Raw genomic sequence first — 13,675 nt, forward strand, 5'->3', positions numbered from 1 at the left:
AGCCTTTCGCTAAGGCTGTTCTTGTGGTATTCGCAAAGGGATATTTGGAAGCCCCTAGATTGCTATGGTGAAAAAGGAAATATCTTCCGTTCAAAACTGGAAAGAAGATTTCTGAGAAACTGCTCTGTGTTCTGTTAATTCATCTCACAGAGTTACATCTTTCCCTTCAAGAAGCCTTTCGCTAAGGGTGTTCTTGTGGAACTGGCAAAGGGATATTTGGAAGCCCCTAGAGGGCTACAGTGAAAAAGGAAATATCTTCCGTTCAAAACTGGAAAGAAGCTTTCTGAGAAATTGCTCTGTGTTCTCTTAATCCATCTCACAGAGTTACATCTTTCCCTTCAAGAAGCCTTTCGCTAAGGCTGTTCTTGTGGAATTGGCAAAGGGATATTTGGAAGCCCATAGAGGGCTATTGTGAAAAAGGAAATATCTTCCGTTCAAAACTGGAAAGAAGCTCTGAGAAAATTCTCTGTGTTCTGTTAATTCATCTCACAGAGTTACATCTTTCCCTTCAGGAAGCCTTTCGGTAAGACTGTTCTTGTGGAGTTGGCAAAGGGATATTTGCAAGCCCGTAGAGGGCTATGGTGAAAAAGGAAATATCTTCCGTTCTAAACCGTAAAGAAGCTTTCTGAGAAACTGCTCTGTGTTCTGTTAATTCATCTCACAGAGTTACATCTTTCCCTTCAAGAAGCCTTTCGCTAAGGCTGTTCTTGTGGAATTGGCAAAGGGATATTTGGAAGCCCATAGAGGGCTATGGTGAAAAAGGAAATATCTTCCGTTCAAAACTGGAAAGAAGCTTTCTGAGAAACTGCTCTGTGTTCTGTTAATTCATCTCACAGAGTTACATCTTTCCCTTCAAGAAGCCTTTCGCTAAGGCTGTTCTTGTTGAATTGGCAAAGGGATATTTGGAAGCCCATAGAGGGCTACGGTGAAAAAGGAAATATCTTCCGTTCAAAACTGGAAAGAAGCTTTCTGAGAAACTGCTCTGTGTTCTGTTAATTCATCTCACAGCGTTACATCTTTCCCTTCAAGAAGCCTTTCGCTAAGTCTATTCTTGTGGAATTGGCAAAGGGATATTTGGAAGCCCATAGAAGGCTATGGTGAAAAAGGAAATATCTTCCGTTTAAAACTGGAAAGAAGCTTTCTGAGAAACTGCTCTGTGTTCTGTTATTTTATCTCACAGAGTTACATCTTTCCCTTCAAGAAGCCTTTCGCTAAGGCTGTTCTTGTGGAAGTCGCAAAGGGATATTTGGAAGCCAATAGAGGGCTATGGTGAGAAAGGAAATTTCTACCGTTCAAAACTGGAAAGAAGCTTTCTGAGAAACTGCTCTGTGTTCTGTTATTTTATCTCACAGAGTTACATCTTTCCCTTCAAGAAGCCTTTCGCTAAGGCTGTTCTTGTGTTATTCGCAAAGGGATATTTGGAAGCCCCTAGAGGGCTATGGTGAGAAAGGAAATTTCTTCCGTTCAAAACTTTAAAGAAGCTTTCTGAGAAACTGCTCTGTGTTCCGTTAATTCATCTCACAGAGTTACATCTTTCACTTCAAGAAGCGTTTCGCTGAGGCTGTTATTGTGGAATTGGCAAAGGGATATTTGGAACCACTAGAGGGCTATGGTGAAAAAGGAAATATCTTCCGTTCAAAACTGGAAAGAAGCGTTCTGAGAAACTGCTCTGTGTTCTGTTAATTCATCTCACAGAGTTTCATCTTTGCCTTCAAAAAGCCTTTCGCTAAGGCTGTTCTTGTGGAATTGGCAAAGGGATATTTGGAAGCCCATAGAGGGCTATGGTGAGAAAGGAAATATCTTCCGTTCAAAACTGGAAAGAAGCTTTCTGAGAAACTGCTCTGTGTTCTGTTAATTCATCTCACAGAGTTACATCTTTCCCTTCAAGAAGCCTTTCGCTAAGGCTGTTCTTGTGGAATTGGCAAAGGGATATTTGGAAGCCCATAGAGGGCTATGGTGAAAAAGGAAATATCTTCCGTTCAAAACTGGAAAGAAGCTTTCTGAGAAACTGCTCTGTGTTCTGTTAATTCATCTCACAGAGTTACATCTTTCCCTTCAAGAAGCCTTTCGCTAAGGCTGTTCTTGTTGAATTGGCAAAGGGATATTTGGAAGCCCATAGAGGGCTACGGTGAAAAAGGAAATATCTTCCGTTCAAAACTGGAAAGAAGCTTTCTGAGAAACTGCTCTGTGTTCTGTTAATTCATCTCACAGCGTTACATCTTTCCCTTCAAGAAGCCTATCGCTAAGTCTATTCTTGTGGAATTGGCAAAGGGATATTTGGAAGCCCATAGAAGGCTATGGTGAAAAAGGAAATATCTTCCGTTTAAAACTGGAAAGAAGCTTTCTGAGAAACTGCTCTGTGTTCTGTTATTTTATCTCACAGAGTTACATCTTTCCCTTCAAGAAGCCTTTCGCTAAGGCTGTTCTTTTGGAATTGGCAAAGGGATATTTGGAAGCCCATAGAGGGCTATGGTGAGAAAGGAAATTTCTTCCGTTCAAAACTGGAAAGAAGCTTTCTGAGAAACTGCTGTGTGTTCTGTTAATTCATCTCACAGAGTTACATCTTTCCCTTCAAGAAGCCTTTCGCTAAGGCTGTTCTTGTGGAACTGGCAAAGGGATATTTGGAAGCCCATAGAGGGCAACGGTGAAAAAGGAAATATCTTCCGTTCAAAACTGGAAAGAAGTTCTGAGAAAATTCTCTGTGTTCTGTTAATTCATCTCACAGAGTTACATCCTTCCCTTCAGGAAGACTTTCGGTAAGACTGTTCTTGTGGAATAGGCAAAGGGATATTTGGAAGCCCGTAGAGGGCTATGGTGAAAAAGGAAATATCTTCCGTTCTAAACTGGAAAGAAGCTTTCTGAGAAACTGCTCTGTGTTCTGTTAATTCATCTCACAGAGTTACATCTTTCCCTTCAGGAAGCCTTTCGGTAAGACTGTTCTTGTGGAATTGGCAAAGGGATATTTGGAAGCCCGTAGAGGGCTATGGTGAAAAAGGAAATATCTTCCGTTGTAAACAGGAAAGAAGCTTTCTGAGAAACTGCTCTGTGTTCTGTTAATTCATCTCACAGAGTTACATCTTTCCCTTCAAGAAGCCTTTCGCTGAGGCTGTTCTTGTGGAATTGGCAATGGGATATTTGGAAGCCCATAGAGGGCTACGGTGAAAAAGGAAATATCTTCCGTTCAAAACTGGAAAGAAGCGTTCTGAGAAACTGCTCTGTGTTCTGTTAATTCATCTCACAGAGTTACATCTTTCCCTTCAAGAAGCCTTTCGTGAAGGCTGTTCTTGTGGTATTCGCAAAGGGATATTTGGAAACCCATAGAGGGCTATGGTGAAAAAGGAAATATCTTCCGTTCAAAACTGGAAAGAAGATTTCTGAGAAGCTGCTCTTTTTCTGTTAATTCATCTCACAGAGTTATATCTTTCCCTTCAAGAAGCCTTTCGCTAAGGGTGTTCTTGTGGAACTGGAAAAGGGATATTTGGAAGCCCATAGAGGGCTACAGTGAAAAAGGAAATATCTTCCGTTCAAAACTGGAAAGAAGCTTTCTGATAAACTGCTCTGTGTTCTGTTAATTCATCTCACAGAGTTACATCTTTCCCTTCAAGAAGCCTTTCGCTAAGGCTGTTCTTGTGGAAGTGGCAAAGGGATATTTGGAAGCCCATAGAGGGCTATGGTGAGAAAGGAAATTTCTTCCGTTCAAAACTGGAAAGAAGCTTTCTGAGAAACTGCTCTGTGTTCTGTTAATTCATCTCACAGAGTTACATATTTCCCTTCAAGAAGCCTTACGCTGAGGCTGTTTTTGTGGAATTGGCAAAGGGATATTTGGAAGCCCATAGAGGGCTATGGTGAAAAAGGAAATATCTTCCGTTGAAAACTGGAAAGAAGCTTTCTGAGAAACTGCTCTGTGTTCTGTTAATTCATCTCACAGAGTTACATCTTTCCCTTCAAGAAGCCTTCCGCTAAGGCTGTTCTTGTGCAATTGGCAAAGGGATATTTGGAAGCCCATAGAGGGCTATGGTGAAAAAGGAAATATCTTCCCTTCAAAACTGGAAAGAAGCTTTCTGAGAAACTGCTCTGTGTTCTGTTAATTCATCTCACAGAGTTACATCTTTCCCTTCAAGAAGCCTTTCGCTAAGGCTGTTCTTGTGGTATTCGCAAAGGGATATTTGGAAGCCCATAGAGGGCTATGGTGAAAAAGGAAATATCTTCCGTTCAAAACTGGAAAGAAGATTTCTGAGAAACTGCTCTGTGTTCTGTTAATTCATCTCACAGAGTTACATCTTTCCCTTCAAGAAGCCTTTCCCTAAGGCTGTTCTTGTGGAACTGGCAAAGGGATATTTGGAAGCCCATAGAGGGCTACGGTGAAAAAGGAAGTATCTTCCATTCAAAACTGGAAAGAAGCTTTCTGAGAAACTGCTCTGTGTTCTGTTAATTCATCTCACAGAGTTACATCTTTCCCTTCAAGAAGCCTTTCGCTAAGGCTGTTCTTTTGGAATTGGCAAAGGGATATTTGGAAGCCCATAGAGGGCTATGGTGAGAAAGGAAATTTCTTCCGTTCAAAACTGGAAAGAAGCTTTCTGAGAAACTGCTCTGTGTTCTGTTAATTCATCTCACAGAGTTACATCTTTCCCTTCAAGAAGCCTTTCGCTAAGGCTGTTCTTGTGGAACTGACAAAGGGATATTTGGAAGCCCATAGAGGTCTACGGTGAAAAAGGAAATATCTTCCGTTCAAAACTGGAAAGAAGCTTTCTGAGAAACTGCTCTGTGTTCTGTTAATTCATCTCACAGAGTTACATCTTTCCCTTCAACAAGCCTTTCGCTAAGGCTGTTCTTGTGGAATTGGCAAAGGGATATTTGGAAGCCCATAGAGGGCTATGGTGAGAAAGAAAATTTCTTCCGTTCAAAACTGGAAAGAAGCTTTCTGAGAAACTGCTCTGTGTTCTGTTATTTTATCTCACAGAGTTACATCTTTCCCTTCAAGAAGCCTTTCGCTAAGTCTGTTCTTCTGTTATTCGCAAAGGGATATTTGGAAGCCCCTAGAGGGCTATGGTGAAAAAGGAAATATCTTCCGTTCTAAACTGGAAAGAAGCTTTCTGAGAAACTGCTCTGGGTTCTGTTAATTCATCTCACAGAGTTACATCTTTCCCTTCAAGAAGCCTTTCGTTAAGGCTGTTCTTCTGCAATTGGCAAAGGGATATTTGGAAGCCCTTAGAGGGCTATGGTGAAAAAGGAAATATCTTCCCTTCAAAACTGGAAAGAAGCTTTCTGAGAAACTTCTCTGTGTTCTGTTAATTCATCTCACAGAGTTACATCTTTCCCTTCAAGAAGCCTTTCGCTAAGGCTGTTCTTTTGGAACTGGCAAAGGGATATTTGGAAGCCCATAGAGGGCTATGGTGAAAAAGGAAATATCTTCCGTTCAAAACTGGAAAGATGCTTTCTGTGAAACTGCTCTGTGTTCTGTTAATTCACCTCACAGAGTTACATCTTTCCCTTCAAGAAGCCTTTCGCTAAGGCTGTTCTTGTGGAATTGGCAAAGGGATATTTGGAAGTCCATAGAGGGCTATGGTGATAAAGGAAATACCTTCCGTTCAAAACTGGAAAGAAGCTTTCTGAGAAACTGCTCTGTGTTCTGTTAATTCATCTCACAGAGTTACATCTTTCCCTTCAAGAAGCCTTTCGCTAAGGCTGTGCCTGTGGAATTGGCAAAGGGATATTTGGAAGCCCATAGAGGGCTATGGTGAAAAAAGAAATATCTTCCGTTCAAAACCGGAAAGAAGCTTTCTGAGAAACTGCTCTGCGTTCTGTAAATTCATCTCACAGAGCTACATCTTTCCCTTCAAGAAGCCTTTCGCTAAGGCTGTTCTTGTGGAATTGGCAAAGGGATATTTGGAAGCCCATAGAGGGCTATGGTAAAAAAGAAATATCTTCCGTTCCAAACTGGAAAGAAGCACTGAGAAAATTCTCTGTGTTCTGTTAATTCATCTCACAGAGTTACATCTTTCCCTTCAGGAAGCCATTCGGTAAGACTGTTCTTGTGGAATTGGCAAAGGGCTATTTGGAAGCTCGTAGAGGGCTATGGTGAAAAAGGAAATATCTTCCGTTCAAAGCTGGAAAGAAGCTTTCTGAGAAACTGTTCTGTGTTCTGTTAATTCATCTCACAGAGTTACATCTTTCCCTTCAAGAAGCCTTTCGCTAAAGCTGTTCCTGTGGAATTGGCAATGGGATATTTGGAAGCCCATAGAGGGCTATGGTGAAAAAGGAAATATCTTCCGTTCAAAACTGGAAAGAAGCTTTCTGAGAAACTGCTCTGTGTTCTGTTAATTCATCTCACAGAGTTACATCTTTCCCTTCAAGAAGCCTTTCGCTAAGGCTGTTCTTGTGGAATTGGCAAAGGGATATTTGGAAGCCCATAGAGGGCTACGGTGAAAAAGGAAATATCTTCCGTTCAAAACTGGAAAGAAGCTTTCTGAGAAACTGCTCTGTGTTCTGTTAATTCATCTCACAGCGTTACATATTTCCCTTCAAGAAGCCTTTCGCTAAGTCTATTCTTGTGGAATTGGCAAAGGGATATTTGGAAGCCCATAGAAAGCTATGGTGAAAAAGGAAGTATCTTCCGGTCAAAACTTGAAAGAAGCTTTCTGAGAAACTGCTCTGTGTTCTGTTAATTCATCTCACAGAGTTACATCTTTCCCTTCAAGAAGCCTTTCGCTAAGACTGTTCTTGTGGTATTCGCAAAGGGATATTTGGAAGCCCATAGAGGGCTATGGTGAAAAAGGAAATATCTTCCGTTCAAAACTGGAAAGAAGATTTCTGAGAAACTGCTCTGTGTTCTGTTAATTCATCTCACAGAGTTACATCTTTCCCTTCAAGAAGCCTTTCGCTAATGGTGTTCTTGTGGAACTGGCAAAGGGATATTTGGAAGCCCCTAGAGGGCTACAGTGAAAAAGGAAATATCTTCCGTTCAAAACTGGAAAGAAGCTTTCTGAGAAATTGCTCTGTGTTCTCTTAATCCATCTCACAGAGTTACATCTTTCCCTTCAAGAAGCCTTTCGCTGAGGCTGTTCTTGTGGAATTGGCAAAGGGATATTTGGAAGCCCATAGAGGGCTATTGTGAAAAAGGAAATATCTTCCGTTCAAAACTGGAAAGAAGCTCTGAGAAAATTCTCTGTGTTCTGTTAATTCATCTCACAGAGTTACATCTTTCCCTTCAGGAAGCCTTTCGGTAAGACTGTTCTTGTGGAATTGGCAAAGGGATATTTGGAAGCCCGTAGAGGGCTATGGTGAAAAAGGAAATATGTTCCGTTCTAAACTGGAAAGAAGCTTTCTGAGAAACTGCTCTGTGTTCTGTTAATTCATCTCACAGAGTTACATGTTTCCCTTCAAGAAGCCTTTCGCTGAGGCTGTTTTGTGGAATTGGGAAAGGGATATTTGTAAGCCCATAGAGGGCTATGGTGAAAAAGGAAATATCTTCCGTTCAAAACTGGAAAGAAGCTTTCTGAGAAACTGCTCTGTGTTCTGTTAATTCATCTCACAGAGTTACATCTTTCCATTCAAGAATCCTTTCGCTAAGGCTGTTCTTGTGGTATTCGCAAAGGGATATTTGGAAGCCCATAGAGGGCTATGGTGAGAAAGGAAATATCTTCCGTTCAAAACTGGAAAGAAGATTTCTGAGAAACTGCTCTGTGTTCTGTTAATTCATCTCACAGAGTTACATCTTTCCCTTCAAGAAGCCTTTCGCTAAGGGTGTTCTTCTGGAACTGGCAAAGGGATATTTGGAAGCCCATAGAGGGCTACAGTGAAAAAGGAAATATCTTCCGTTCAAAACTGGAAAGAAGCTTTCTGAGAAACTGCTCTGTGTTCTGTTAATTCATCTCACAGAGTTACATCTTCCCCTTCAACAAGCCTTTCGCTAAGGCTGTTCTTGTGGAAGTCGCAAAGGGATATTTGGAAGCCCATAGAGGGCTATGGTGAGAAAGGAAATTTCTACCGTTCAAAACTGGAAAGAAGCTTTCTGAGAAACTGCTCTGTGTTCTGTTATTTTATCTCACAGAGTTACATCTTTCCCTTCAAGAAGCCTTTCGTTAAGGCTGTTCTTGTGTTATTCGCAAAGGGATATTTGGAAGCCCCTAGAGGGCTATGGTGAGAAAGGAAATTTCTTCCGTTCAAAACTTTAAAGAAGCTTTCTGAGAAACTGCTCTGTGTTCCGTTAATTCATCTCACAGAGTTACATCTTTCACTTCAAGAAGCCTTTCGCTGAGGCTGTTATTGTGGAATTGGCAAAGGGATATTTGGAACCACTAGAGGGCTATGGTGAAAAAGGAAATATCTTCCGTTCAAAACTAAAAAGAAGCGTTTTGAGAAACTGCTCTGTGTTCTGTTAATTCATCTCACAGAGTTACATCTTTGCCTTCAAGAAGCCTTTCGATAAGGCTGTTCTTGTGGAATTGGCAAAGGGATATTTGGAAGCCCATAGAGGGCTATGGTGAGAAAGGAATTATCTTCCGTTCAAAACTGGAAAGAAGCTTTCTGAGAAACTGCTCTGTGTTCTGTTAATTCATCTCACAGAGTTACATCTTTCCCTTCAAGAAGCCTTTCGCTAAGGCTGTTCTTGTGGTATTCGCAAAGGGATATTTGGAATCCCCTGGAGGGCTATGGTGAAAAAGGAAATATCTTCCGTTCAAAACTGGAAAGAAGCTTTCTGAGAAACTGCTCTGTGTTCTGTTAATTCATCTCACAGAGTTACATCTTTCCCTTCAAGAAGCCTTTCCCTAAGGCTGTTCTTGTGGAACTGGCAAAGGGATATTTGGAAGCCCATAGAGGTCTACGGTGAAAAAGGAAATATCTTCCGTTCAAAACTGGAAAGAAGCTTTCTGAGAAACTGCTCTGTGTTCTGTTAATTCATCTCACAGAGTTACATCTTTCCCTTCAACAAGCCTTTCGCTAAGGCTGTTCTTGTGGAATTGGCAAAGGGATATTTGGAAGCCCATAGAGGGCTATGGTGAGAAAGGAAATTTCTTCCGTTCAAAACTGGAAAGAAGCTTTCTGAGAAACTGCTCTGTGTTCTGTTATTTTATCTCACAGAGTTACATCTTTCCCTTCAAGAAGCCTTTCGCTAAGTCTGTTCTTCTGTTATTCGCAAAGGGATATTTGGAAGCCCCTAGAGGGCTATGGTGAAAAAGGAAATATCTTCCGTTCTAAACTGGAAAGAAGATTTCTGAGAAACTGCACTGTGTTCTGTTAATTCATCTCACAGAGTTACATCTTTCCCTTCAAGAAGCCTTTCGCTAAGGCTGTTCTTGTGGAACTGGCAAAGGGATATTTGGAAGCCCATAGAGGGCAACGGTGAAAAAGGAAATATCTTCCGTTCAAAACTGGAAAGAAGTTCTGAGAAAATTCTCTGTGTTCTGTTAATTCATCTCACAGAGTTACATCCTTCCCTTCAAGAAGACTTTTGGTAAGACTGTTCTTGTGGAATAGGCAAAGGGATATTTGGAAGCCCGTAGTGGGCTATGGTGAAAAAGGAAATATCTTCCGTTCTAAACTGGAAAGAAGCTTTCTGAGAAACTGCTCTGTGTTCTGTTAATTCATCTCACAGAGTTACATCTTTCCCTTCAGGAAGCCTTTCGGTAAGACTGTTCTTGTGGAATTGGCAAAGGGATATTTGGAAGCCCGTAGAGGGCTATGGTGAAAAAGGAAATATCTTCCGTTGTAAACAGGAAAGAAGCTTTCTGAGAAACTGCTCTGTGTTCTGTTAATTCATCTCACAGAGTTACATCTTTCCCTTCAAGAAGCCTTTCGCTGAGGCTGTTCTTGTGGAACTGGCAATGGGATATTTGGAAGCCCATAGAGGGCTACGGTGAAAAAGGAAATATCTTCCGTTCAAAACTGGAAAGAAGCTTTATGAGAAACTGCTCTGTGTTCTGTTAATTCATCTCACAGAGTTACATCTTTCCCTTCAAGAAGCCTTTCGTTAAGGCTGTTCTTGTGGTATTCGCAAAGGGATATTTGGAAACCCATAGAGGGCTATGGTGAAAAAGGAAATATCTTCCGTTCAAAACTGGAAAGAAGATTTCTGAGAAGCTGCTCTTTTTCTGTTAATTCATCTCACAGAGTTATATCTTTCCCTTCAAGAAGCCTTTCGCTAAGGGTGTTCTTGTGGAACTGGAAAAGGGATATTTGGAAGCCCATAGAGGGCTACAGTGAAAAAGGAAATATCTTCCGTTCAAAACTGGAAAGAAGCTTTCTGATAAACTGCTCTGTGTTCTGTTAATTCATCTCAAAGAGTTACATCTTTCCCTTCAAGAAGCCTTTCGCTAAGGCTGTTCTTGTGGAATTGGCAAAGGGATATTTGGAAGCCCATAGAGGGCTATGGTGAGAAAGGAAATTTCTTCCGTTCAAAACTGCAAAGAAGCTTTCTGAGAAACTGCTCTGTGTTCTGTTAATTCATCTCACAGAGTTACATCTTTCCCTTCAAGAAGCCTTACGCTGAGGCTGTTTTTGTGGAATTGGCAAAGGGATATTTGGAAGCCCATAGAGGGCTATGGTGAAAAAGGAAATATCTTCCGTTGAAAACTGGAAAGAAGCTTTCTGAGAAACTGCTCTGTGTTCTGTTAATTCATCTCACAGAGTTACATCTTTCCCTTCAAGAAGCCTTTCGTTAAGGCTGTTCTTGTGTAATTGGCAAAGGGATATTTGGAAGCCCATAGAGGGCTATGGTAAAAAAGGAAATATCTTCCCTTCAAAACTGGAAAGAAGCTTTCTGAGAAACTGCTCTGTGTTCTGTTAATTCATCTCACAGAGTTACATCTTTCCCTTCAAGAAGCCTTTCGCTAAGGCTGTTCTTTTGGAATTGGCAAAGGGATATTTGGAAGCCCATAGAGGGGTATGGTGAAAAAGGAAATATCTTCCGTTCAAAACTGGAAAGATGCTTTCTGTGAAACTGCTCTGTGTTCTGTTAATTCATCTCACAGAGTTACATCTTTCCCTTCAAGAAACCTTTCGCTAAGGCTGTTCTTGTGGAATTGGCAAAGGGATATTTGGAAGCCCATAGAGGGCTATGGTGAAAAAAGAAATATCTTCCGTTCAAAACCGGAAAGAAGCTTTCTGAGAAACTGCTCTGCGTTCTGTAAATTCATCTCACAGAGCTACATCTTTCCCTTCAAGAAGCCTTTCGCTAAGGCTGTTCTTGGGGAATTGGCAAGGGGATATTTGGAAGCCCATAGAGGGCTATGGTGAAAAAAGAAATATCTTCCGTTCCAAACTGGAAAGAAGCTCTGAGAAAATTCTCTGTGTTCTGTTAATTCATCTCACAGAGTTACATCTTTCCCTTCAAGAAGCCTTTCGCTAAGGTTGTTCTTTTGGAAGTGGCAAAGGGATATTTGGAAGCCCATAGAAGGCTATGGTGAGAAAGGAAATTTCTTCCGTTCAAAACTGGAAAGAAGCTTTCTGAGAAACTGCTCTGTGTTCTGTTAATTCATCTCACAGAGTTACATATTTCCCTTCAAGAAGCCTTGCGCTGAGGCTGTTTTTTTGGAATTGGCAAAGGGATATTTGGAAGCCCATAGAGGGGTATGGTGAAAAAGGAAATATCTTCCGTTCAAAACTGGAAAGAAGCTTTCTGAGAAACTGCTCTGTGTTCTGTTAATTCATCTCACAGAGTTACATCTTTCCCTTCAAGAAGCCTTACGTTAAGGCTGTTCTTGTGCAATTGGCAAAGGGATATTTGGAAGCCCATAGAGGGCTATAGTGAAAAAGGAAATATCTTCCCTTCAAAACTGGAAAGAAGCTTTCTGAGAAACTGCTCTTTGTTCTGTTAATTCATCTCACTGAGCTACATCTTTCCCTTCAAGAAGCCTTTCGCTAAGGCTGTTCTTGTGGAACTGGCAAAGGGATATTTGGAAGCCCCTAGAGGGCTATGGTGAAAAAGGAAATATCTTCCGTTCAAAACTGGAAAGAAGATTTCGGAGAAACTGCTCTGTGTTCTGTTAATTCATCTCACAGAGTTACATCTTTCCCTTCAAGAAGCCTGTTTCTAATTCTGTTCTTGTGGAATTGGCAAAGGGATATTTGGAAGCCCATAGAGGGCTATGGTGAAAAAAGAAATATCTTCCGTTCAAAACCGGAAAGAAGCTTTCTGAGAAACTGCTCTGTGTTCTGTTAATTCATCTCACAGAGCTACATCTTTCCTTTCATGAACCCTTTCGCTAAGGCTGTTCTTGTGGAATTGGCAAAGGGATATTTGGAAGCCCATAGAGGGCTATGGTGAAATAAGAAATATCTTCCGTTCAAAACTGGAAAGAAGCTTTCTGAGAAACTGCTCTGTGTTCTGTTAATTCATCTCACAGAGTTACATCTTTCCCTTCAAGAAGCCTTTCGCTAAGGCTATTCTTGTGGAATTGGCAAAGGGATATTTGGAAGCCCATAGAGGGCTATTTTGAAAAAGGAAATATCTTCCGTTCAAAACTGGAAAGAAGCTTTCTGAGAAACTGCTCTGTGTTCTGTTAATTCATCTCACAGAGTTACATCTTTCCCTTCAAGAAGCCTTTCGCTGAGTCTGTTCTTGTGGATTTGGCAAAGGGATATTTGGAAGCCCATAGAGGGCTATGGTGAAAAAGGAAATATCTTCCGTTCAAAACTGGAAAGAAGCTTTCTAAGAAACTGCTCTGTGTTCTGTTAATTCATCTCACAGAGTTACATCTTTCCCTTCAAGAAGCCTTTCGCTAAGGCTGTTCTTGTGGTATTCGTAAAGGGATATTTGGAAGCCCATAGAGGGCTAAGGTGAAAAAGGAAATATCTTCCGTTCAAAACTGGAAAGAAGATTTCTGAGAAACTGCTCTGTGTTCTGTTAATTCATCTCACAGAGTTACATCTTTCCCTTCAAGAAGCCTTTCGCTAAGGGTGTTCTTGTGGAATTGGCAAAGGGATATTTGGAAGCCCATAGAGGGCTATGGTGATAAAGGAAATATCTTCCGTTCAAAACTGGAAAGAAGCTTTCTGAGAAACTGCTCTGTGTTCTGTTAATTCATCTCACAGAGTTACATCTTTCCCTTCAAGAAGCCTTTCGCTAAGGCTGTTCTTGTGGAATTGGCAAAGGGATATTTGGAAGCCCATAGAGGGCTATGGTGAAAAAAGAAATATCTTCCGTTCAAAAAAGGAAAGAAGCTTTCTGAGAAACTGCTCTGCGTTCTGTAAATTCATCTCACAGAGCTACATCTTTCCCTTCAAGAAGCCTTTCGTTAAGGCTGTTCTTGTGGAATTGGCAAAGGGATATTTGGAAGCCCATAGAGGGCTATGGTGAAAAAGGAAATATCTTCCGTTCAAAACTGGAAAGAAGATTTCGGAGAAACTGCTCTGTGTTCTGTTAATTCATCTCACAGAGTTACATCTTTCCCTTCAAGAAGCCTGTCGCTAAGGCTGTTCTTGTGGAATTGGCAAAGGGATATTTGGAAGCCCATAGAGGGCTATGGTTAAAAAAGAAATATCTTCCGTTCAAAACCGGAAAGAAGCTTTCTGAGAAACTGCTCTGTGTTCTGTTTATTCATCTCACAGAGCTACATCTTTCCCTTCATGAACCCTTTCGCTAAGGCTGTTCTTGTGGAATTGGCAAAGGGATATTTGGAAGCCCATAGAGGGCTATGGTGAAATTAGAAATATCTTCCGTTCAAAACTGGAAAGA

This window comes from Chlorocebus sabaeus, chromosome 4, assembly GCF_047675955.1.
Source record: "Chlorocebus sabaeus isolate Y175 chromosome 4, mChlSab1.0.hap1, whole genome shotgun sequence".
In the NCBI taxonomy this organism is placed as follows: domain Eukaryota; kingdom Metazoa; phylum Chordata; class Mammalia; order Primates; family Cercopithecidae; genus Chlorocebus; species Chlorocebus sabaeus.